Below are 27,534 nucleotides of genomic sequence, written 5' to 3' on the forward strand. Positions count from 1 at the left end.
TCCGAGCAACAGCCGTCGAGAGTTCCCAGCGCCGCGTCCCGGCTGCGGCGGGTCGGGGGAGCCCCGGGCTGTCCCTGCCCCGCTCCCCGGCGGCCGGAGGAGCGCGAAGCCTGCGGTTGTTCCGGACTTTTTGGAACTTTTTGCTGTTAAAAGACTTTATGCCAGTTTGCATGACCCCTGTGAAGAGTTTAAGAAGTCTCTCCGGCTCCCCTCGCCCCGGAGTTTGAGAACGCCGCCGCGTTCTTAAACTCGCGTTTCCGATGTCTGAGCTGCGTCAGCAAGTGGGGTAAAGCCTGAAAAGGCATTTCCTCGGGTCTAGGATGAATTCGCCATCTCCTATAACTCCAGCGACTTGTTAAACTTAGGAAAAGCTTTGAAGATTAGCAGAAAATAACGAACCGAAAGGATTATGGCAAATTTCTAGCAAGTGATTCAGTCCTTACTGAACATAACGCCTGTAAAGTGAAATCCACTTTGGGGGATGCACAAGAAGGAGCAAAGAAATTAATATTATTTCCAAACACTAATATTTTGGGAAAAAATTCCCTAACAACCACAAAACAAGTAAATAAAAAGATCTGCTTCCGTCATGGTTTTCAAGTTGGTGGGAAAAACTATGGCAGAAACAGGCTCTGTTTCTGCCATGTGATATTAGAAAAAAGACTTCATACCATACTTCAGCAAAATGGAGACTTCTGATCAGATGAAGGCTGAAGTTGAGATTTTGCTCTGTCTGACTCCTCTTGAGAGCATTTAATTAATTAAAGTTACAAAAAAATAGTAAGATGTGTTTACAGCTTTATGAATGAGACACTTTTGTCACTGGAAGCTTTGCCATTGACTTGAATGGAGCCACGTTTCCCAGTTCCGGTTGTCATCAAACAAGACATAATGTAACACAGTAAAGACATAAGAAATAAAGATGCAGCATTTTCACTTTCATGGACATTAATCATCACTCAGCTGCATGCCTGGAATATAACATGGAATGAGAATCTGCTGATCTATCAAAATGTCAAAAGAAAAGATGGTGTATCTTGAGGAAAGAGTAAGAAATACCAAGTCCCTTCTGCTTGCCAACGTAGCCATTAGTGTTCGGGCACAAACTCTGTGTAGCTGTAAAACCTCTGATCTGTTTCTTCTCAAGGGGCTTTAAACACAGTCAGCAGACAAGCTCAGAAAATACAGTTCACATCACACCATACAATTACTGTTAAGAGTCCATGGACTCCATCCCTTTGGAAGGGATCGGCTTCCAGGGCCGCTCTAGCCTTTAATCCACGAGCACAGTTTCAGGGGACTATTGTCATGGCTTAGAGTTTGAGTTTGCCTGCTGGTAGTTGAAACACTCACAGGCAAATAAGAACCAATGAGAACATCCAGCTCACTTAGGGAAGTTTGAGCCATTAACGGTGAACATAAACAAGCACAAAGACAAACCCGTGGCAAATCAACGCCACGGAGAAGGCACAGTTCTGTGCAGAGATTAGCCAGGGAGACTTGAACCTCGGGTGTGAGGAAAGGATGGAGATTCTTGCACTCTAACATCAGACATTTAGTTTAAGTGCCTTTATAGGGTGATCCAGAGTTACCAGTCACATCAACAACCTGCAGTAAATTTTTCCCCGAGGATAATGAACTGTAGGTAGAATTTGGCCTCTGTTAAGTTGGACCGTGTGACTCCTTTCCCAGGTCCCTGAGACACAGACCTAATAGAAGAACCTGGGGGTCCTTGTGTGTTTCTGGAAACAATAAAGTTTAATTGTTCAAATGAGGCTGCAAACGGATGCTAATGGATTGCAAAGAAAGCAGGAGATAGGAAGTGGTGAGAAATTGAGGGGCAATTTGTGCTAATGAGAGCTCATTAAGAGGTTCTGGAGATAAAGGTTCTGTCACGAGGCAGTTAGTGTAGCTGAATTTAACCTATCTTTTACATAAACCGCTAAAATTCAAGAATTATATCCTGTTAGGACAAGACTGATTAAATTTTAAATAGCACTGACTTGGAGCCACTTACTGAGGTGAAGAAAAAGAAGGAGGTACTCAGCCAATGGTTTGGTTTTACAAGCTGCAGGGATGGAGAGTAGTTACATTCCCGAGAACCTCAGAAAGTCCCTAACTTTAGAGGGGAAAACCATTGTGCTGAGACGACTCAGCAGAAAGCTGTGAAAATCATTTAAGAACACGAACTGAGAGTTTTAAGATGTAGTTCCATGAACAATCATAAAAATAGCCCTCCAAGAGAATGAGTCAGAGTACCAATATTCCCGCTTACAGCCTTGCACTTCAAGCTGAGCCCTGAAAAAGAAACCGATCACTCTGCACAGAGAAGTGATTTTCCAAGGAATATGAGTAAGGCAAAATGCTGGATAAATTACTGCCATGATGGGCAAAGCAGATGGGCTGGAGACGTGACAGTTTCAAGATACATGTTTTTTTTAAAGGCCTTCTTCCCCTGATTTCAGAGAGTGCTATGGCTTGACAGCAGGATTCCTTGCAAGGCAGAACATGGTCTCTCCATCACACTTTGCTGTATTGCTGGTAGGACTCTCCTCAAAGGCCCACAGCGGTTCTGGGAAGAAGTTCCAGTGTCTGCACACAAGTCAAAGTCCACATAAAGATCAAAAATGGCAGTTTAATGCCCAGAGGTTGTTTGAGACTAACATGTACGTCTACACAACATGATACAAGGAGTTTCCTCGCTGGTTCTCCACAGCACTAAGAGCAGAGTCTCTGCAAATCCTGAGCACTATAAACTCTTCTCATGGGTAGAGTTGCACCAGAAGGAGCTGGTGGGACCTTGTACTGGCCTGAGAGACTGGTCAGATGGGCTCAGCTTTCCCAGCTCAGTGCAGGGTGAGGGAAACATTTCCAGATCCCAGTTCATGTGGCAATGTGTCCCCAAACTGGCCTTACATAGGGCTGTGTTTGATTAGCACAGTCAGTCACTATACACCAGAGCTGGTGGCACTCAACAAACATTTCAGATGATGTTCTCTCTATGGCAAAAATGAGCACACTGGTCTTTCCCAATTACTCTTAGGGAAAAAAAAAAAGAAAGAATAACTGAAATTTTTTAAGTGAGTGCAGTGTGCCCCATGGAGGAATACTAACTTGCCAGGAGTGCAAACAATGTCTTTGTAAAACAAATTACCTATGATTTCTCAGTATGGCCACACGACAGACTATTATTGCTTCTGTTTCCAACCCTTCTGGATTATTAAGCAGAAAAAAGGATTATAGAAATAGCAAAGGAGACCTGTGAGCAACACTTTCATGCTTTTCCCAAGAACAGTTTGTTCTCTGGCTAGATCATGGACTCCAACCTTTCAGAATACAGCAGACAAGGTGTTCACAGGAATTTTTCTCCACTCAGAATTAAACACCACTTGGAGGGAAGGAGGTCACAGTAACAGTCAATGGCCATGTCAAGCTCCAAACTGAGTTCTACTTAACCAAAGAAAAAAATCCTCTCAAGCATCTTCCAGGATTTAGCCATGCAAACCTCAGCAAACCTCACTACCTTGTAACGCCAAGGGAAGAGAAAACTATGAACTGGAAATGAAGTAATTCAATGTCTAATATTTTCATACTGCATCCATTGCACAGTAATTTAAAGTTCTTCATATACTTCATCACACTATGTCATAATAGTAAAATCCATCTCTGTTTTGCAAATGGAACAAGGAAGCCCGTGGGTATTAAACTATGTATACAGAGCAGCACTGCTACTGCTGTTACACAGTTCAGTGTTCTGAGTCTTCCCTTTCCTCAAAAGGGGGATCACCTGGACACAAGAGGATGCCTCCCATATTCCAAAAAGTAGTATTTCAGCTCGTTTACACAAGTGCTTCTACAGAAGTATTCTTCTACAGGGGAAAACTAACCCACCCTTCTCTTTTCAAAGACTATTTTTAACCTGGTCATTCTGGTCTTAACAAGTGTGTAGGAACATCCCTCCCCTGCTGGCTGTTCATCCTCATGATTGTCAGGCCATTCAGCAACACTGAGCTGGAGACTGTGACTATGAGGGAACAAAGACAGACCTGCATTATTGGTTTTTGGTGCTATGAAGTTATGAAGAAATCTGTGTCACCCAAGCAGCTACTGGAGGGAAATGACTCCCTGTCTATTCCCAGGCAGCAGTGCCAAATGAACCACTGTCTCCAGCTTTTCGTCTTTGCAGGTCTACTGCTAAATCAGTCCTTTATTCTGTACATTTTGTACATTTTGGTGTCCAAATTTGCTTTCCACAGATAGGTCTTTGCTTAGAAGTCTCTATTTATAGTGAACTGAGGTGAACTGTCCTTTTTACTTGTGCCTGAACTTCAGCTGCAGAAAACATTCTATCCTCCCCCCCCCTTTTTTTTTTCGAGACTTTAAATCCAAATACTTCCACAGATTGGGGTTTTCAAGTTTTGGACCAGAACTCTGTACCTGGTGCTTATTGTTGAGAGAGAAGCCATATTTTTGATTCTTTGTTGCCGTTAGAGTTGAATAGAAGCTACAGAAAATCCTGAATGGGGCGAGACATAAGAGAAGAGCTGCCCTGGTTGTTATCGATGTTCAGATAATCCTGTTTAATCTTATTTGGTTTGCTCCTAGGAAACTTCTTATTACAAATACAGAATGTTTATGTGAGTGTAACATTCTGCCCTGGCCTCAGAATAAGGAATAAAGTAACTCACAATAAGGAATAAAGAAGTAGCCTCAGTGGGGTGGCAATGAAAATACTACTACTAACCAACATAAAATTTGGATAAAAATGGAGATTATGTTAATGACCAGAACAGGTACAGCAAAGGACTAAGCACTACTAAGGAATGCAGGACTGTTACAGGTTCAAGAAGTGCAAAATGAAATCTATTCTAATTCATTGTGTTGGCCCCCACACAGCTGTACCATGGAGGTTTACTGGCAGGTTTTGGGAAATAGCCATTATGCTTTTGATTTTAGATATTTTGGTATCTTTCAGCTGCTGTTCGGGTGATTATGTTGTTTATATAGTGGAGCTTGTAGATAGAAGCAATTGGTACATGCATGTGTAAACTAAACTTACTTTAGTTTAGCATTAAACTTACTGTAGCATCAAAAGAAACGAGAAGGGAGAGATTTGGGAGGCTGCCTGGGTCTGCTTACTCTACCTATCATTTAGGGATTCAAAATGAATATTTGGATCAAACTATTTGTCAACATTATGCAAAAGAAACAGTTGCAATAAGCTGTCACAAAGACAGTTGTTCCTAGCTCTGGAGTAAGTTTGTCTATTGACAGTATCACAGAATGTTCATAAATTACATTCAGGCAGTGCTGGATAATGACAAACTAAAATCCTTTTATACAGGAGACAGAAACTAAGCTTACTTGATGGCCCTTGAATTCCAGTTGAATCAGTGATAGCCTAGCAAAGATGTTATTCATTTATGAGATTGAATCAGATAGGTTCAGTTTGCTGTCTTCAATACATTTTCAATATCCTGACAGTTCTACTTTTCCCAAGACAGGGAGCTGCTGTATTATTTAACTGAAAACTGTAGTCAAGAAGTTACAAGAATAATTTGGATGTTGATTTCTTATGAAAGGCACAGTAGTGGGTGGACTTATAAAGAAGACAGAGATTACTTGTACCAAAATTATTTCTTTCCCATGAGAAACAGATAAGGGTCAATATCTGCCCTTTAACTCTCTGCCATAAATAAATGAGAACATTCAGGAATCAAAGGCTAAATTCATGTTGGCTTTTTTTTTTCTTTTTGTCAACTTGCATATATTTGCATTACATCAAACTTCAAGAATTAATGTAGACCCTTCCCTAAATCTGTTCCTATCGCTGTCATTTCTTCTAGAATAGAACTAGTTAGGGCACAACAGGGGCATGGCTCGTTGTTCCTGCTTTTGAAGTGGACAGAGTTTAATATGTGGCATATCAAATAGTAGAAAGTGTAATGACTGGAAGGATGCACGCTCCCTTCCTTCAGAATTCTGGATCAGGACTGTTTTTGCTATTGTATTTCTGTGAGCATTTGTGAGTCAGCAGTGTCTGTGGGGCTGATGCATTAGTCTCCCACTGGGATCAGTGTACACTCCTGCTGTAATAGGTATTGTGAGAGAAATGCCTTCCTTAGCTTAAACATAACTTTGCAATTTTACCCTTTTAGCTGTATGCTCCCATTTTTCATTGGGGACTACAGCTGTGGGCTGTGGCTTTGGAAACATCAAAGATCCGTGATGAGCTGTTAAAACTTTGGTAAATTATTCATGGGAAATAAACATGTGAACGGGGAAATGTTCAGATAAAAATGAAAGTTTCTTTCACAGTCTGAGATTTTCATTCACTGATAACCTTCTAAAGTACTACCCTAATTTGAAGCCAATAAACAAGTCGATTGTGCGAGCCTGCTAGCGCTCAAACATGTGGGAAGATGTCCTTGTGTGTTTTCCATGGTCTGTCCTTTTCCATTCTGTCTCCTGGCTTCTGACCTGTCGGATTTAGTCGTATATCAACATCAAAGGATCTGTTACAGCAGCTCAGACAGCAATGGGCATCTGCTCAGTGCCGTGGGTGATCTGTGCTGGGCTGTGAGGAGCCCTTGTTTTATCTCAGTGTTCCATTTCCCTGCAAATGAGTTCATGTTCTTGGAAGTTTTCCTCCTGGTGACTGGCAAGACAGGCTGTTGTAGCAGTCCTTGGTAGTACTGAAATAGCAGGATTTATCTTACCTCAGTTTAACACTCTGAAAATAGAGCTCAGCTCAGTTAAATTTCCTTTAGAATCCAAGTGGAGAGTTACTACCAGGGGATTTAATAGCAGGTCCCTTCTTGTTTATATCTTTCTTTTAAACTGGACATCTAATTTTTAAGATTTCTTGCTATGAGAATTCATTTCAGACGTGGCTGTGCAATGCAGTACTGTAAATTCAGCCTTTTGGAAATACTAATGAACATTTATTTTCTAGGAGTTCCTGAAAACATTTGTAACAAATTTGTTAGTTTAAGAATTTGAACAATTTTGCCAACTTGAGTATTTGTATTATCAGAGAAATTACAAACTAATCTGTACTAGCAAATAACTGAAAATTGCTGTTTTGAATATTTTTCATTAATTCAAGTGCTTATGAAAACATTTTGGGATTATTTAAGATTATTTCATATTCTATTAATAAAGGTATTTGGTGCAGACAATGAATTCGATTAGTTCTTACTCCACAGTCAGTCTGGAATCTCTTCATGGACTTCTCTGGATCAGCTCCAGTTTCCCACAATACAAATAACAGGAAAGCACAGCCATGGCTGTGCATGTTCTGGGGTTGGATGAGGTCAATTATGTTACTTACTGGCAGGATAAGGCTTGAACCAAAAGGTTAAATGCACCCATTAGGGAAGATCTGGATCTGGACTCAGATCTGAACTTGTGGGATAAGCTGAATACTAATTGTTCTATGAATATTTAATACACTTAGCACTTTCCCATTGTGTACCATCCCAAAGGGACCATCTTTCTTTCCTTCTCTCACACATATACACATGTACTCTTCTTTCATTAAGGATTCCCAAATACAGTAATTAGAACAGTCATCAAATTTGGATCTGACTGATCCAAAATCCAGCTTTTTTTCAATGCAGTTGCAGTGGCTCAGAGTGCACTGGTGAACATGGCCTGGGACTCAGGTTACTGTTACTTCAGGAGATCATTTAGTGAGAACAAAGGAACTGAGACTCTGTTTCTGGGATAGAAACCCAGCAGGAAATAACCTGCTGGTAAACATAACAGGACAGAATTCTTTTTCCTAACTGATACATTACATTTATCACAGTCCTAAAAAAACCTGTTCAAATGTATATACTCAGTGTCCACTTTTGTCCTGTGACACCAGGACAAGCTGCAGAACACACACCAGCATGTCAGACTGATAAATATGCAAATATTCTACTTTGTGTTGTTTAATAATTTCAGTGTTTTCTTTTTACACTTTGTGCATGAGAAAATCTGGTAACACTGTTGTGGAATTTGGAGAGGGCTTTTAAAAAAGTTCCCTGGTCATGTCCTGGATTCTTTTTATAAGCCTGCAGTAATCAAGTCTCTTTTTTTTTTACAGGAGCAAAAGCTTGCTTTTTTGTCATTTTTATCTCAGCCACTCAGATTATATGGGACACAGTTTTTCCTCTTTTCCTACAACAAATGGGAACAGTTGGACGTTGCAATCTTCCCTCCACACTTTTTATGCAAAGTTTTCATTACAGAATACACATATTTCCTTTATCTGCAACCTGCCCTACTTTGTAAACGTGGTTTGAAGAACCATAGGTAGAAAACAGCAGCCTTTGAAAGGCAAACATTTGCTAGAATATTCTGAGAAATGTTCTAATGAACTCTCTGTGCAAGACAATGTTTTGATGACTGTTATAGTAATCTGGCACTAGAAATAAATCAGATGTTGTAGTTGTGTCAACCACGACGTGTTCTTTTAAAAATCCACCACAATTTATAGCACAATGACTAAATCCATCATGTATACTTGGGTGTAATTTACAATGTAGTGTACTAAAATACAGCCACCCTAATAAAAACCCCTATAAATCACATGGAAAAGAAACAACCATTTGCCAGGTAAAAGAAGGGAAAGATAAGTCAACAAAGAGAAGAGGCTTTTTTTCAGCCTTCCCCTACTTCAGGGTCTAATCTTGCCCCTGTGAAGTGCACTGCAGAAGACTAGTTCAACAACAGAAAATCAGAATCTTGAGAACTGACATTGTTAATCAGGAGTGACACCACTAAAAAGGATTCTATTGTGTGGGGCTGATGCAGCCATCAGTGCAAAGCCTGCAGGAGATCTGTGTAGCTGGAGCATGCCAGCTCCTCTGGAAGGCGTGTTCTGATGGGAAGGAGTTAGTTTTGAGTTTCCTGTGCTTCCAGTGGAATACAGCCTTTATTTCAGAATACACCCTTTAATTCCCATCTTGGCTGCAGAATAATCTAGGATCTGACTTTTAACTCACTTCAGTATGAAAATGGCCACTTACCACCAAAGAGAGTCCCAGTGGGCTGTGGTGGTCCCTCAGAACATGGAACTCAGAGGCTGGTTCAATGGGCTGAATGCTGCTGTGTCCCTGCCCTCCTGGCATGGCATAAAAGAGCATTCCTCGCCCTCACTGTTGAGAGGGCTCCTGAAGGAACATCCTCTCTGCTTCCTGTTACCCTGATGAACAGAGAAATACAACTTCAAACATGCTACAATGACAGGTTTGTTGGACTGTTACTCAGCCATCTCAACTTTTCCCTCCCTCTCCAATTTTGTCATGAAACACAAACATCAGGTAGACCAAAATGCATCTACATCCCTTTTTTGATGTTGGCCAGTGACAGATGATTAAAAAGGGTGATTTCAGGGTGCTTCAGGCCCTGGTATGTCCTCTCAGCTTCTTGTGATCAGCTGTTTATGATCCAAAATTAGGGAAATTAAGGTTGAGGCATCTGAGAATTCTTCCCAGCTATGTTTGGTCACATCTTTTTCTCTCTTTGACCACTTTCTTTTGGTGGTTGGTCAGTTTTCCTACTGGGAATTGTACTCTTATTTTGCTGGTCACAAGATCAGCCATAGCACTTGTAATAACAACCTATTCTGATTTTACAGTCATCAACACTCAGCAGGGTCGATAACAATCTTTCCACTGACCTTGATAGAAGCTGGAGCTTATCCCAAATACCCTGGGGTTTGTTAGGCTGGGTTTTTATCTTCTGCAATGCCACAACAGTGGTATTTATCAAAATTTAGCAGAAAGGATTGCTGTTATTAATGTGCAAGGCTAAATATAATTTCATCTCTTTATCATGCTGGTGTGGTCTTAATTTACAGGACAGAAGAATAAAAGGGTGATATATAAAGCTGAAATTCCAATTGGGAATATGTATCTCAATTTCTGAATAGCCCTACAATGAGTGTGACATTTCTTTACAATAAAACAGCCTATTTCCAAGAAAGACAGAGATGTTTATTTTATAATCCCTATTTATAAGATGCTGCTTTTTACGCCCAATATAAAACAGAGTGGGACTATTGTTGTTGATATAATAGGATGATTGGCTTCTTTTCCACAATGGTGAAAGCTTTCCTACAAGAAGAGAGTGGAGATGACAATTCCAGAACCACTGTGAAGCGGAAGGGAAGGGTGAATGATGAAAGAGGCATTATTCACTCTTCTAATTGACGAGTCTTCCTGTAACAATTTCTGGCCTAATATCCAAGCAATTCTCAAGCAACCATAACTTTCTGCCCTGCTACCAGTGACACCCAGCAAAATGTTCTTATCTCAGCTTCACCTGAGGCGTGTGGGGCTTGGATGGCACTGGGAACACATCAGGCAGCAGGAAACAGGATTAAGAATCTCCGAGTTCAGTGTCTGAATCCCCCAGACATCCACTCCAGAGCATCAAGCAAGTGACCAACCCAAGCTCGTGTGGCTTGTTTTGGCTAAGAGATTTGTAAATGACTGGCTCATTAGCTGAAATTTAGAGGACCAGAACAGAATGGGAAGATGAGCAGAGAGAACACTGGTCCAAGCAGCTCTACCACACTCTGGAGACCTTCAGCAAGTTGCTTGGACTCTTGGTGCACCCATCTCCATGTGTTAAATGGGTTACTCTGAACCTACCCTGCAAGGGTGTATTGAAGCAGCAAGTCTGAGACTGTGAGATTATTTGTGGAAGTATTTGGGAGAATCCAAGATATCTGCAGGAAAAAAATCTCAGAAATTTAAAAATCTCAAGTCCTCTTTTACCTCAGTATGAACTGAACACCTCTTTGTTTTGTTTTAGTCCTTTAAGTTGGCAGACAAAGACTTGAGCAGAGCTGAGGATCTTGCCTGAGGAAACTGTCAGGAAGCAGGAAAAGGAAAGCTGCTATTTTTCTCCAGAGGAACTTTTTGCCACCTCAGAATAAAAGAAGCAGAATTTTTTTCATTAGGCTGATGCTGGAGAAAAAAAAAAAAGACAATCTATTTTCTTCTTAGAGGAGAAACCCCTTTTTACCTGGTGGCAATAGGAGAGAGAAGAGCCATCATAAACCAAAAGCATACATAAGATATTTCATAATCCCACAAAAACATTACAGACTCCTAACATTCACACGGGCATCCTGCTTTGGGAGCTCAGAGAGCTGCTCAGACATTTAGCACAATCATCTCATCTTACATGAGGGCAGACACATTAGGTCACATGTTTGGCTGGTATAAAGTCTGGATTTTGGCTTCATGGCTCGTGCACTCCAGCCGAGGACAGGGTCCTTTGTTCCTGTTTCTTGGATGTAAGGAAATTTCACAATCTTCTCTCTGCAGTTCCACAGAGAGAGGAAGGACCAAGATGAAGGTTCCACCCTGTGTAACCACAGTTCCACCAGGAGCTCCTGAGCTGCTAAGTTTTCTTTCTGTTTGCCACAGGGTAACACAACAGCAGTGACAATGAAACTTGACTCAGATCATGGTGGTATGATCCCAAAAGAAGTGGAGAACTGGAGTCTCTCAAAACCCACAGAGGGCTGCAAGGAAGCTAAAAGAAATGGAAGAATACAGTGAAGAGTGCACTTGAGGTCTCTGAGGTCAGAACAAGACTTCATCCTGCTCCTCTGGTAGAAGCACTGCCACTTATTTCTCTGGGCACTAGGTCAGCCCTCTGGAGCTTTTTGAGAGAAGTTTTTCACTGGATTTTGAGATGGAGGACAAGAAAAGCATAGAGAGAGGAAAATATGGCTTCACTATTTGTACAAATGCTAACTTATCACTGCCACAGATAGATTGAGAAAAGCAGGAGCACAACAAAAATTTAGGAGCTTACTTTTTTCTTATGTCTGTAAGTCAAAGAAATCTGGCTCTTTTCACTGAAAAACAATTACCTCTTGATATTGAGGGGAGACAAAATAAGGCCGTTAATCAATAACATATTACTCATCAGTGGTCACTCTACCCACCTGGACCCTAAGCTGGCATTGTTTCCCCTTATTGTGGCTGAAGGATCACAGCATTTCTCCCCAGTGGGTCCTCTGGAAGCTTTGACAGGCAGGGAAGCAGCTCAGTAAGATCATCAGCTTAGAAGGTCACTGGGTCACCAATTCCATCACCCAGCAATTGTGACCCACCAGGAAATACGTGGCTGAGCCCAGACAGGTTCACAAACATCACATATTTATCACTGTCTGTGAGTTCAGGGGTGTCATTCTACTGTCTTACCCTGCACAGTAATGGCAAACATATGCTGAGGTAATGAGGGGAAGACGTATCTTCAGCTGGAAACCTGAGAAATGCGTCTAAGGATGCTTGGCTTTTCAGTACTGATTTTAATAAGGCAAGAATTAATCCATAATCATACAGTAACTACAGGATAAACTCAATGCAAAAATAAAACATCTGAATTACAATAGAAAGAATTAATGCAAAAAAAAAAAAGACTTGTCTTAAAGCTTAAAACTACCCTGTGCTTGGGCTATTTTTCATAAAGGAGATCTAAAATGAAGAGCAGATAGAGACAATGCTATTTAGACATGGAAATCAGTATATCTGTGCTGAGTAAATGCTTGTTATACTGTAGGTATTGTTAGAAGAATGTCTGAAGAAATTACCTGACCTGTGATTAAGAGGTGAAGGACTGTGCTACTCATCTGAAACCACTCACTGAAAACCTCTGCTGGCATCTGCACAGTACTTTCATGTACAAACTGAAACAAAAAAGGTTCTTTCCTGAGCTTTTGATTTATGTGTAAGAGAAAGATAACATGTGGGAAAATTTGACCATTGTGACAACAGACCAAATATAATGGCTTTTGCAAACAGTGTAGTGCTTTGTGTCACCAAAACATTCAGAGCGTTGGATATGCTCTAAAATGAACTAAAAGGAAAATCCTACAATTTTCATTGCAATTTATATCCTGAATCCTTCCAAGTCAAGTCTTTGTGTTTTAAACTTGCATCTGTCTTCTACCTACCATCAAGGCACCTACATTAAAACAAGAACTTCATCTGGAATCTCAGCCAGATCATATTCAGTGATGCTGCTCCTTCTCCTAAAACACACTTTCTTTCATCTGTTCCTGTCAGAAGCAGCACCAAGGTCCTCCTTCCTCTGTGGCTATTTTTGAAAGGTGTATAAAGAAAGAGACAGGAGATTCAGGTATGCTCACGTGTTTTTCCTCTATTACTGTTGCACAAATATGAAGGAGCAAAATGCAAAGGAAATAGCAAAGAAATAGATCTAAACTCAGCAAGCAACTGAGACTTTTCTATTGAACATTAAAGCAAGGCTGCCTCTCTGGTTAGTGACTATGCAAATTAGGGCACAAGACAAAATTCTTATTTTTATAAAACATTAAGACAGTACAGATACCCTGATCTCGACATGTTGGGTGCTAAACCTTTGCATTTGTAAGGCAAGATAACACTTGGTATGTGTAAAATGCAGAATAACCTGCTGCCTCTGAGAGATTTCTCTCGGTCTTGCAGATCAGAGGAATAACTGAGATGAGAACACAAAACACAAGGTGGCATCGTTGCCATTTTGGTAAGTTAGTTACCTGGTCACACTACACAGAGGTGTGTAAGTCTAATGTCACAGAGTCACAGAATATTCTGAGTTGGAAGGGGTTCTCTTGCCTTCTTTATGTCCTTCCTCATCTGCCAGTTTCTTCTAGAACTACAAGAGTTGAGCCCAGCTCAAGATCTTGAGAGGTAGGTGTTGAGTTTTTTTTAGTGTTGCTGGAGCAAAACAAACATTTCTGCAGAGTTCCTGGATCAGGGACATAATTCATAACCTAAATGGCTCGTGGATGTAACTATTGGGAAGGACAGGGCCTTTTCAGAGCACAAGTTAATGCTTCACTTCAAGTGTCCTAACAATTTATGACAGGTGTCACTTTCACTGAGGCAGTAAATAAATCAACAATGGCATAATAATAAAATGATACTGATTAATAAACCAATGGTTGTCATACCGTCTTTCTCTTGAAGAGTTCAAAGTGCCTTGTAAAAAAATGAATAGTAGTATCTTCATTTAGTGAGATCCTAAATGATTTCACCTGGTAACTTTCCAAGTGCAGGAATTTTACCCACAGGTGCCTTGGTCTGCCCACCCTCATCACACAGCTCCCCACATGNCCAGAACCTTAAGAAACATGCCTGGTAAATTTTCAAGTCAGGATTTTTGCCATATTTTTCCAGTTTCTTTAAGATTTTCTGCACAAAGTAGTCACTCTTCACAGACTGAGTGAGTCTGGCAAGCAATACAGGAAACCTTTAGCAGAAAGAAGAACAGCAATAAAAGAGAAGCCTTTGGGAACAAACGAATATCTGATTAATAACTCTGAGTTTGTCTGGCATTTCTGCCACTTCACCATTTCCATAACTTCCATAGAAAAAATGGCTCTCTGGGGAATGCACTACTCAACGTAATTCCGAGTGAATCATAGAATGGTTTGGGTTGGAAGGGACCTTTAATGCAAATAATGTGAAAGAGCTTTACTTTATTGGACTCGAGCACCAATTCCCTTCGCTGGGCATTGAAATAAGAGCTTCTTCATTATTCATCAAATTTTGGATGACAAACTTGGGTATGAAAGGAAATAATAAAATCCCAACAAATACTTCCATTTTGCTACACATTTGTCCTCTTCATATTTTCTCTATTTATTTTGTTTAGCCTCTGTGGATTTTCCAATGCAGTCAGTGCCTGATCTGACACACTTTCTGATTCTTCTTAATATGCCTTTTCCCTGTGCTATCATCATTCTCCTCTCTCTGTGTGCTGACATAAATCCCATTGATGTAAGTGCACTGTAATGTGCAGCCTTTACCATTTCACTCTGAATATAGAGATACAGGAGGAGAATTACACATTACAATAAAAATAAAACTCTTGTGAAAAGACTGCCATTTTTTTAAATGTTCTGTCTAAATTCTGCAGTGCTGCTTTGACAGCCCTGAAGACTGATGTTCCAAACCTTTCTAGACTGTGCCTGACTGGAGTGTGCTGTGGCTTTCATTGCAAAGGCTGGGGATTTGGCAGTGCATCATCAGGAAGTGCTGCCTCCCTCCAGTTTAGGATACATGTTACTGGGACAGCAGGAAAGGGGTGAGAAATTTCCTCCTTAAGCCGGTAAAAAAAGAAACACGTGGTTCTCATCTTCAGCAGGGCCAGTTCCACACTCAGTAGTACCCTGTTGGTGTGGCTGTACAGCCAAATCCTTATTATCACTCGTTAGATTTTCCAGGTAACCATAATTGTGTCCCACACAGGCCTTTTATAACCCATCCATGCACTGAGATATCTTGAAAAGGGAAGCTCTGTTCAGTGTACTCTTACATCATATATTTGTTCGTTTGTTTTTTCTCACTTCATGAGAGAGCCAAGACAACTCGACTGACAGCACATACTAGCAAAGTGTTCCTCTGTGATTCAGCTTTCTTGGCATGCAGAGTTTGCAAGAGCGTGGAAAAACCAGCCTTACGGTAAATGAAACAAGTGCTGTGGGGAAAGCAACGGCTCTGCCATGACTTTGTGTCTCCACGAGGGGGGTGACCAGCCTCGTTAAAACAGAAACCCAGATTTCAGCTCCGTACCCTTCACAGACAGCACTCGGCAGAACAGGGCTGGCACGGAGAGCTGTACGTGCTAAACTGTGTTGGCAAAGCCAAAGCAGTGAGGGGTTCTGTCTCCTTACCAGTTTAATCCACCTTCATCATCTCATGCCCAGCTGTCTTATTTTTTCCGTCTCTCTCCCAAAATACTTCAATTGTTTCAGAGCCTGGTATTTCTGACAATGTTGCTCTTCCTGCCTCCTACAAAAAAACCCCCCAACTTAAAAGTTAAAGTTGTGTTTTAAACATGATCATACTGCTGCATAGTTAACAGGGAAGACAGCAAGGAAGGCAGAAAACCATGAATGTGAAGAACATGTATGTTCAGTCTGTGGACACTCATACCAGTTTTTGCTTTTGCAGTGTTCTGTATACATTCATATTTCTACAAACACATTAAAAATGTTTACATTTTATATCAACTCTAAGCTGTAGGTAAGAAAACCTTCAGAATCAAACTGAAGTTTGATTTAAACTGAAATTCAACCTCCACTTTCTATGCTTAAAACCAAACAGAATACTGTACAGTGATTTAGGGTAAAATATTAATTAAAGTACAACAGAAGAGAGATGGAATAGAGTGACCTGAGCTAGAATTTTGACCCAGAGATTGGGTTCATGTGTGCATTGCTACAAAAAGTGTTGCTGGGTTATAACAAAAACAACATCTGCTTTTCTTTCCAATAAATTACTTATACTATATCCTGCCAATCTGAGGTTTCATCTCCAAATGCTGATCAAATAGGATATGTGCTTGTGTGGCTGTATGGAGAATACTAAAATAGCTGCAACAGTAACTTTCCATCCAGCTTGTCCTTCCATGCTGCAGGATGCTGGAATGATTAGTTCCTTGTGCAGGAACAGCAGCTGCTCAGGGAAGAAAACAAGGACCTGGCTGCAGACAAGGGAAGTTCTGGGGACAAAAATCTCAGTACAAAACGGAACAGAAGAATGGAAAGAAGAAGTGGGAGGGGGAAAGAAAACTGTGCCTCCAACACCCTTCAGAACAGCAGAGTAAAGAAGGATGTCAGGGCTGGTGCCTACTGAGACAAGAGAATTTGCACCAAGATCACAGATGAATGTTTCTGGGTGAGAGGAAAAGGATGACAGGCTTCAGCTGGTCAACAAGGCAGAGATGTCAGTGATCTGGGAAAAGGCCTTGAGAGAGGACATTGCAACTGTTACAGTGAGAAGAGTCAAAGCGATGCTGAAGAACACAGCAGTGATCTCTGAACTGAAAATGCAAAACAGCCAGAGTGTGTGTGGACTGAATTTATTATCCGATTTTTGGGGTGAAAAGGACTACAATGCCCAAAGTAAATATATTCAATGTATATTTCCAGAAGGATTGCTCAGAAATATTCCAAAACACCGCTGCGAATATTTAACCTGTAATATATTTTTGTATGCAGTCACAAAATTGTCTATCATCATCCCTGTATTCTCATTTGAATGCCAAGATAAATAAATGCATCTTTAAAGGGCCTGAAGACAAGTCCTAAATCTGGTCAGCAGTAAGGTGGGTTGTGTTTTAAGAGTACACAGGAAAAGAGTCTTTTCCTACCTCTCAAGGCTCACGAGCGTGTCACATAAAGAACAAGCTGTTTCTTCATGTTCTGCTGGAACTTTTGCCTCATATCAGCACACGAGTTAGATTTGCTTTTAATGGAAGAGCTGATATGGCAGCTGCAAATAAAGCGAGAGAAAAACGGAATTAACATCCTGCAGTTACCATTTTGTGGCAAACACCTGTGTTGCTCAGAACATACAGCAATGTGAGCCCATGAAAATCTTGAGATCTCCTTACTCTCAGCAAAAATCCAAATTTAATACAATGTACAGCTGGGCTTTTAAACTCAATTTTTAAAATAATTTGATGGATTTAAAAATGGTAAATGATATTGAATTTGGGTTTTATCATCTTTCATTCCATCACATCCTTCCAGGATAGTGCCTTCAAATTGCTCTGACATGTACTAAATGTGCTGCAAGGTTTCAGTGGCCTGCTCTGCTCTCGTGTAATAAAATGCTCCTTGACATTTGCATGCCAAGTGCTTTGCATAGAGAGTGCTGAGTTTATACAGCATGTACTGTGCTTAAAAACCAGTTTTGTACCCTTACCCTGCCTTCTGGGCCTCTGCTTCCTTGATATTATACTCTTTTGGTCTTTAATGAAAGGCATGTTTACTCTGTAGTTCTTCTGAGCCACTGGCAACAAACTGTAAGACATAACAAGGTTTAAATTAATGTACAGTGTGCCTTTTCCAGAATGTGAAACATTCCACAGGTGCTGAAAAAACATTCTTAATATTACAGACTTGATGGGGTTACCCAGGTACAAAATTTATTTCTCTTGACCTCAGCTCAAAGGAAAAAAAAATGCTTCAGCAAAGTCTGACTGTAAGAATGGTTTGTCATATTGATCTTAGAGCTGTGGAAACCACCACAGAGCTGAGTAATGAGGGAACACATCTAATGTTGGCTGGAAATGGTAAACAGAGACTACAGAAAAATGCAGTGGTAGAAACAGAAACAATTCTACTGGAATAAGACAGAACACTGCTTTTTCCACAGAGCTGCTGGAGCATAGGATCTCTTCTGTTTGCAAAGGCAAGATTTATGGGGGTGTTTTCCAGAAAGTACATACTGCTTGCACAGCAGTAAAATGGTTATGCTGCCACCCATGCAAAAAAAATGTATATGTTATCTGAATTTACTGAATGCTGAATTTAGTTCTTTGGCGAGAAAAAGAATAAAAAGAAAAGGAAAAAAAAGCATCAGCTCTTTTCTGATGAGTTGTTTCCCCTTGTCATTCAGAAACCCATCAGGTAACGTACCTGCAGTTCAATCTTCTTAACAATCTCTTTTTGTTTATGGACACCTTTTGACTCCTCTTCACATTTTACCTGTGCTGACTTTCTGTAGGGCTGTTAAAAAAATTCTGGAAAATTTTGCCAACTCACTGGTGCATTCCTCTCTCCTTTGCAGATATTGTTCCATATATGCTGGCCTGCATGAGGCATCCTAAAGAAACTGCTATTTAGTATTTCTGAAAATTAGAGTTTCTTCCAAGAAAAGCAGCTTTTTAAAGAGGTTTCAAGATAGGTACCCAAGTACAAATGCACCCAATTAATTAATCACTTTTGAAAATCTAAGCTTTGTTAATTCAGCTGTGAAAAAAAACCCAACCATCAAATAGAAGATACAAATATTTTTTACATGTATTACAAAATCAAGTAGATTTGAATAAACTATGCAGGAAGTCTGTTTTCAGTGTCCATGCTGTGCTGTTTGCATTCCAGTGGCGTAACTCAATTTTTCTGAATTTCTAAGTCTATTCTATCACTTTGCCATTCTTCTTTTAAATGTCATATGGAATTTAATACATTTAACATCAACAGGTATCTAATTACCTCTCTGTGTCTCCTTATCAGCACCCACTACCACTTCAGACATGTCCTCAAGTAGCCCTTCATTGGCTGCAGTTTCCAGACTACCCACCTTTGAGCACATCTCTCACTAATAACACTCTTTACTCTTCGCCTGCTACTGTAAAGTGAATGCTTTTATTCTCCTCTCCCTTGAAAGTCAATTTAACTCACTGTTTTCCTTCAAATTAACATCTTTCTTGTCCTTCCCACTGCTGTTTCATTCCGGCTTTGCTGCCAAACCCCTGGAGAGGCACTGACACCCATCTCCTCTGCGTTGTTCCCTCCAATCACTCATGCAGCAAAACACCTGTCACGCTCGTTATTAAAAACCCCAGTGTTAGCTGTCACAGTCTGAGCCATCCTCCAAGGTGCTCAGATGTCCTACATGGTAATAAATGACATTTTACTGAGCGCTCAACACCCATGAAGTCGTAATCCCCAAATGCAAAAGGTCCTTTTTCTACATTTTCGCGAAGCACCGCATATAGCAGGACGCAAAATGATTGCTGGATGGTGACTGTGTTAAATAGCAGCACAAGATACTTCTTAAAAGGCAGATTTGGAATGTTGCACTGTGAATTGTAAAGGAATTTATGAGATATGGAAGTAAGAAGTTGCTGGGCACCAGCTAAAGGGCTAATATTTAAAAAAACCCATGCTTAAAATGAATATCCTCTATTACCTGTGGCCTGGAGAGTTTCAAGAGTGCCAAGGACCCAGTCAGAAATTCCAAAGTTCTAGCACTGAGCCGTCTATTTTGTAGCATTAAAACCTGTTCCAGTTCTCCATCTGCAGAAATAGTGAAAACAAATAATCAAGTTTGTCTGTATTAGTGATATTTTTGAAATATAACCTCCATAGCTGTGAGTTAGTCAGACATTAATTAGAAAAGAGAAAAAAGCAAAGAAGAATTTAGTAATTTCACCTGACCTTGATTCCTATCCTTTAGTTAATCATCTGCAGGGTACTAATATTTACCTGTTCTTCAGGGATCTAAAAATGGTAAATCAGTTGAAGAGGTATTGATAAATATCAAAGAAAAGCCCCAAATTCGGGAATAAATCTTATAATGAAGATCCTTTGCAGAAATATTTATACCTACTCTTTTAAAAATATACTTTTGACTGCGAAGTGAGAGCTAAACTGCTGCCTGGAAAGCTTTGGGGCTAAAATCCAGTTAGTTTTTAATCTCTCATTCAGGAAGTCTCCTTCTCATTGTGAAGAAAATGTATGTCATCTGAGCTGATCTACATGCACTCATTATTCATTACACAGTAACCATGAAAAATTAGGCTTACATTTTGTACTCTAATCTGCTTTGTGAAACCTTTGACTGATTAGGTGGGGGCCAAATGATAAATGAGACTACCTCAGCAGTGACCTGGTGTTACACCACAGCTGCAGCTTCAACATTTGCTTTTGTCAACATGATGAAACATTTAAACCTTTGCACTAATACAGGTCCTCACTCAGCCAACAGCACTGAAAGTTCTAATCTGTATAAGCAAACATTCTACAGCAAAACTGCCATTGGACAAAAGGCTTTATATTGAGTCATGAATTCTTTTCTTAAAAGAAACCTCTCTGTAAGAGCCACACTCAGTTGTGTCTACTGATCAGCTGCCTCTACAGAATCCCTTTCCCACTTTTGAAATATAAATATGGATACCTGTGGGTTAGGGTTGTGTGTGCTCTCAAAATTATGTCTGTATGAGTTACATGAAGCTTTGTGAATTTAGGGTGCAGGGCTACAAGGCAGCTGTACTGGTAATCCATTTCTGATTTGTCTGTGAAGCATCCTGTGATCAGAGTCCTGGATTAAACATGATTTGAACAGCTTCAGAATTCATTACAGAATCCAACCTTTGCTACAGAGCTGCCCTGCAGAAAGTAACTCCCCATATTTTTCAGAGCTAGGAGCATAACCCTTGAGAGGTCCAGACTTGTAACTCAGGCCAGTCCCCTGAAATCACAGCAGTCATGTGATAGATGTTCTAAAGGGTGCACTGAACACCCTTCCCATATATTACACAAGATATCTCTCTATTTTCTGGCAGTGAACGGAGGCTCCCAGCTGTCACAGCTCTCAAGATTGTTTTTCAAATCTCATCTCACACACAAACCAATTGTTCACCTACATCTGTAAACAAATTGCTTGAAATTATAGCTTTGAATCCTCCACTGCTCCCATTCATCAGTGCTCAGCAGCAGCTGTGTAGGTAGTATATGATATTATCTCAAGCTTCCTCATATACCCCCTCAGCCTCTGGCAGTCTGAACCTAAAGGTCCTTCAGACAGAGAATGTGTCCTTTCCTTTACATTTAGGAGCAGTTAATTGTTTTTTCTTCTATTCTCTTAAATTGCTTTTGCACTTGAATATACTTCCAGCAATATATCATAGCAATAAATTCTTAAGTTTAATTATGCATTGCTTGAAAACACTTCCCATTGCTTTAAATTTTCTGCCAGATAATTTAATTTGGTGTGCCATAAATCTGGTGTCAAGGGAACCTGTGAATAACCACTCTCTAATCACCTTTTTTCCATGCACTTCATGATGTTACAGAGATTTGTCATAACCTTGTCTCCAGACATTTCTTTCCTGTCCTGAAGAGCCCCAGTCTATTTAATTGTTCTCGTGTGGAAGCCATTCCATATCTCTACCATCCCTCAGCACTTTTGTTCAGTCAAACTTTATCACTTGTGGCATCAGCCTGGCTGAATAGGAAGGACAGAAACTCAAGAAGCACTTATAAAATATTTGTATTTTTGCATAACATGCTTTCTCCTCTGGCTTCCACATCATTCTTAGGATTTTTCTTGCCTTTTTGATAGCTACTAAACATTCACAAAACTCTCCCAAATGATTACAAGAGCTCTTTCTTAAGTGGGAATTTAGAGTGTAGCAGAGCATGATATCAGCCTAATAATGATAATACAAATGTCAATTAAAAGGTAATTAGCAGTACTAAATGCTAACGTGCTTTTCTGGTCCAGTTTTACTTTGAAGGAAGTAAAAAGACTGAAGATTACCCAGCTTTGTACTGAACCACATTGGAGATCCAACAGATAAATTACTCTGTCAGACCTATTAAGTGCAGGTAATCACTGAGGGATGAGTAGGAGGAACACAGAGTAAGTTAAACAGAACCCCCAAAGCTAAACAGTTACACTCTGCTGCCAGCCTGTGTCTGAGAGACTTGCTGACCAACTCTCTATTGGTTGGTCCTTGTATGTAAAGGGATGAAAAAGCCACTCACCACATGTACTGTACTAGTTCTCTACTCCAATTTATCAGACTAATTCTATATATTGCTATTCTGCCACCTCTGTTAGACACAGACACAGTTTGCCTTGACTGAGAATCCAGAGGAAAACAGAAGAGCTTGGAAGAGCTTTGCCCCTGCAAATCAGAGCATGAAGTGTTCAACTGCTTTACCAAACAAAACTCATGAATAATTTAAATCCATGTTATGCCAACATGATTATATCCACCAAAAAATGTTGGAAACTTAAATTACTATTTACTTTTAACAGTATAAAGGTTCAGAAGCAACACATTGATTTACAAATACCCATCACTGTCATACATAATTGATAGAATACAATCAGCTACTAAATATCACTTAATAGCTGGCTTTGTTCTGTAATGATAATATATATGGAATTCCTGTTGAGGTCACTGGGATAACCCTCCAAGAGAAGGCTGTAGGAATATACATGTATCTATTACTATAGAATTATCAACAAAAAGAGAACAAGGAAAGAAAACACGATTAAATTTGGCTGGGATAGCTCAGTACTTTCTCCTAGTTCTGCAACCTGCAGTAAGAGAAGATGATGCTGTGCTGCTGATTTGACTGTACAGCTCCCTGCTGACTGCGTGGGGACAAAGAAAATCCAGAATTTGTCTATGTTGCATGGCACAGAATTAATAACATTTCACTGAAAGAGTTATTGCTTGAAAGAAGAGAAATAACAACATCCAAAGGACAAGAGATCCCCCACTCCTCATTCCTTCACCTTGGATTCCAACGGGTTATTTTGGAATGCATCAAACTGTTGGATTTGAGAGTCAAAGCTTCCAAAAGCCAGTGTGTGGCACACAGCTGTTGGAAAAGATGTTCACTGTGAAGTGGAGAAACCAATGTGTTATGGCATAGAGTGAGGGAAAGAGTCCAACTGGCACCGTGTGGGCTGAGACAGATACATTTAACCGGTTCTGCAGCAGATGAGTTCTTAATTGTCCCAGTGAATTCCAGACACCTCTCAAGGTTTTTCTAAAGTTGAAACATAACTCTGTATTCTGAAAGCGTATTTTTGGATATGAGATTTCCAGTGGGCTTATCTTGATGATGTGCTTTCTTACCTATGAGAATTCTGGCATTTATCCAGTTATGGTATGGATTCTTGGGGGTTTGGATTCTACGGTAGCTTCTAAGTTTTGCCTTTAAGAAAAAACAGTGTGTGAGTTGAATATGTTGGTCCCGTATTTTTCTGAACTAAGATTACCTTTGGCATTTTAGCTTATTCCAAGTGCAAATCTAAACATATAAACTTTTGGTGAACAACTGGAATAATGAACTTAGAACGGGACAGTATGCACTAGTGACTAACATAAAATACAGAGAAATGCATATGGTACAAGTACTGCCTTCTCTTTAACTTGGCAAATTAAATGTTAATTTTGACAGCCTTTTCTTTAAATGAGCCTAATCTTGAAAGCTACACCACCTAAGAAGATTTTATGCAACTTGGAACCTGCCAAGTGAATGTCAGCAAGGTGAATGATGTGTGCCTCTGTACACACACATACAAGGTGTTCAGTAAGTTATTAGGATTCAGTCACTTAATGTTAGAATTTAACAGCTGCTATTAATAAAGACAGACTATATCACCATAAACTCCTGGAACTCTCAGAACACAAGTTCAGCAGCTGCACAGCAGTTCTAAGTGTATCTGTTATGGGTCTGTGTCACTGTGAACTTCACTAATGTCCTACCACACAGGGCAGGACATGAATCTTCCTTCAAATTTACCTTTTTTGCTCCAGGGGCACTTGGAATCCAGACACTGGTTAGGACTAAAAGACTATAAGGTCATAGTTTTTTCCTTCTTTCTCCACTTCCTCATGTGGGTCTCTTCTGTCAGAATGCAACTGTGGGAAAGAACAAAGACTGAAGTTAAAAAAGTAGTATGTGAAATGAAGGCAGAACCAATAAAGCTGTTTATTGTTTTCACATCATCACACTTCCTCTTCTCTTTAAATTTTAAAAAAATTACTTAGGTGTATCTCTAAATTGTTAATGACTGCATTTATTAGCACTTATTAAAATTAAAATTTGGATATTTATATGTTTACCAGGATATGCAATTTTTATTTATTTATAATATGCTTATAGTACTTTATAAATTATAAATACAGTATTATTTGTATTCACACATTTATACTACTGCTTATTATTAGCAATTACGCATTTATGTCAAATCAAACTTGGAGGCAAAGGAAATAATGTGACTGATTTGTTTGAGAAAAGATGCTGACACACTGTTTGCATTCCATTTTACTTGTTTTTTGTTGGAATCATGCCAATGGAGGTAGTAAGATTATAAATACAAGGCCAAAGTTTCAAGACATGCCTCAAAGTCTGTTTAGTTTTTCCTGGGTTAACATATTTTGTGCACAGAAAATAATAGAGTAAGTTGAAAAGATTCGCCCTGATGAGAAGAGTCTTGAGCTCTGGGCAAACAGAAAACAGCTTTTTACAGGCTGTGGGTTTTGTTTCTTCACTGCCTCAAGCCTGTTTGGCCTGTTTTCTCCTTCCATGACACTATCTCTCAGGAATACTTTATTCCTTTCCCACCTTTTCTAGCCATTCAGTTAGTGACCATATAGAATGGACATTTAATGTCACTCCAGTAAATATGATACTTTCCTGTTCAGAATTACTCAGCCTGTGCCATGTGTTTGCTTTTTGGTCTAGGTGTTGTATTTGGAGGAAAGATTTTATTTCTTACCTTTTATTAATGGCTATAACATTGTTGTTGCACTTTGTGACTAGAGTGTGATGGCATCTTACATTACTCTGGAGACAGTTTTCCAAGTTGAGGGTCGGTTCATGAGAGGAAGGTGGTACCTGGGAGTGATAAAAGCCACAGCAAACTGATGAGAAAAGACTGTTAGAGATGGATGAGCTTTTAATGCACTGAGGCTCCAAAGGTGTGTAACCTCTAGAGGAGCTGCTCTGTCCTGCTGAGCAAGGATTTAAGCATCACACAGTGAGGGCTGATACATGGAAGACAACTACAGTGTTACAACAGGCAGTGGAGGTGCACTGAGAAGAGCAGCAGGAGCCAAAGGACTGAAGACAATGCAATGATCAGATGGAGAGAAAATCTGAAGAAAGTAGTAATAGGTGTGGAGTAGTGAAGAAATCACTCTGCAAGCCAAGCCAATTCTGCTAAATACAATTCTTTTTTATTCTTAACGCTGTGATCCCATTGAGGGAAAAAACATATGGCACAAGCTCACCAGGCTCCTTCTTTTCTCCTTGGAGAATCAGTTCTGAGGTGGCTGTGACACCTCTCCAGAGTTCACTAACCTTCTCTCTGCCTTCTAAACATCCTCCTTCTTAAACCACTTCAAGTGCCTTTTTTCCCCCCACACTTTTTACTAAGTTTACAGCTGCTCACTTATCCAGAACTTTAAGCATCATGTGGTCCTAGTTCATCCGCAGGAACTGCCTCGATACCAACCAATGACAGAAACTGGCAACTGTCGCTTTTTAAAACCACTGCCCTCAGATACCAAAAGCCCTCTGAGTTGACTTATGTGTTTATTGGTTCCTCTGACTCCTCTGCATCAGAGGAATATTTGGGTGGCTGGAACTCAGTTCTTTCTCACGTGCCCTGAGCCTGCTGGGCTGCTGTCAGTGGGTTCTTCCTCTCCAGTGACTCCTGACAGAATATATGAAAGTTGCTTCACAGAATTGAGATGATGTCTGCCAAAAATCATCACAACTTGGTCAGTGTTCTAATCACACACTATTAAATTGATTTCTCTGTTGCCCAGTAACTTAATTTTTAAAGATTTCAAATTCTTCTATATTCAAGAGTTCAACATTAGTATTTCCTTCTGCAATATGATAACAAAGGATAATTCCCCAATATGGTGTGTGAGAACTTTCCCTTCTCTCTTTCAGTATCATGCAGGTTAATTACTGGGTGTCTTGAACTCAGTATCACTTTGTCCAGTACTTGGCTTAAAAACTCCCTCCCTAATTCTAATTTATAGCAGCCAACCAACCACCAGGCCCCTCACTGTGTGAACTCAGCTGTCACAGCCTGACAGGCACTGCCCTGAAGCTGCTGAATTCCACAATTCCAGGTGCTGTCAGGAGGCTGCACTGTCAGAAACAAGGAAGGTGCCAGTGCACCTGTGAGTGAGGGGAAGAGAACAGGCAAGGTATTACTGCAAGAGAAGAAAATAAAGAGGAAATTGTAATGCACTGCCTGCAGGATGACCACTGAGGTTAAATAAAATAACAGAAAAAGCAAAGGTGAGGTAGGGCAGTGAAAGGGGGCATGGCACACAGGTATTCTGCAGCTCCTGATTAAAATGTTAGCAAGAACATAGCAGCTCATCCAAATCCAAGGAATATCCTATCCCTATTCCACAGGACACCCCCCTTTTTGTTAATGTGCTGCTGACTTTTGAATTAAGTGTCATCAGACTCTATTGATTCGTCAAACACAACCCAGGCTTGAAAGCTGGGCCTCATTTGTTTTACTGGCAAGTAACAACTCCCTTTTCTTACTAGACATGTTAAAGCACCCAAAGGTCATATAGGGTGCAAATGTCAGGCACCAAATTTACTTGTTGTCAAGGGGAGCAATTTACTCCCCCCCCTGCTTCTCAAGTACAGAAAAATAAATATATAATAGAACATTTAAGAGAAATGCAGCGTATGAAAGAGCTGTAATAACTATCCAATTTAAAGCAAAAACCCCCCACCCTGTCATAATTCCTTAGAATTCTTTCTGGCATGTTTATGAATGACCCTTAAGGTTGATGGACTCTTCAAAGAAAACCAGTAAAATAAATCCAAACTTAAAAGTACAGAGGTAACCAACATACTTTTCTACACTGTAGATTTATAACATGTTGCCGGAATGTGACATCAAATATTTCTCCATTTAAATTCTGGCATCACAATACCCTGTTTATACAATAACTTAATAAATTTAGCTGTGCTGCCTATTTGACAAGTAGGCGAGAATCGTTCATTAAAATGCAAATGTAATCAAGATGAAATTTGGAATACGTTTATTAAAGTAATTGAGCTTCAGTCAACTGTAGTCACAACACAGATTTTCAAGTGCCGTTCAGACAAAAGGATATGTCTAATTTTTCTATGTTAATATCTTTATCAGCATGAAAATTAGAAGAGTTTTCTGAGCAGTAATAATGTTCCATGAAATACTTCAA

General features: G+C 40.0%; 1 long non-coding RNA gene across 2 annotated transcripts; it reads right to left on the reverse strand.

Annotated features, from left to right (window-relative positions):
• Nucleotides 1-19: 19 nt before the first annotated feature.
• Nucleotides 20-19,928, reverse strand: LOC108496938. 2 transcript variants are annotated; one of them, XR_001874651.1, is made up of 6 exons: nt 19,728-19,928; nt 17,736-17,833; nt 17,179-17,300; nt 9,021-9,196; nt 3,920-4,024; nt 22-2,592 (listed from the first exon to the last, which is right to left on the reverse strand). It is a non-coding gene; the product is annotated as an uncharacterized LOC108496938 (long non-coding RNA). The 2 variants fall into 2 exon arrangements; XR_001874650.1 differs by having other exon boundaries at nt 20-4,024.
• Nucleotides 19,929-27,534: the final 7,606 nt, after the last annotated feature.

The sequence above is a fragment of the Lepidothrix coronata genome, unplaced genomic scaffold (genome assembly GCF_001604755.1).
Source record: "Lepidothrix coronata isolate B3197 unplaced genomic scaffold, Lepidothrix_coronata-1.0 Scaffold44, whole genome shotgun sequence".
NCBI classification, from domain to species: domain Eukaryota; kingdom Metazoa; phylum Chordata; class Aves; order Passeriformes; family Pipridae; genus Lepidothrix; species Lepidothrix coronata.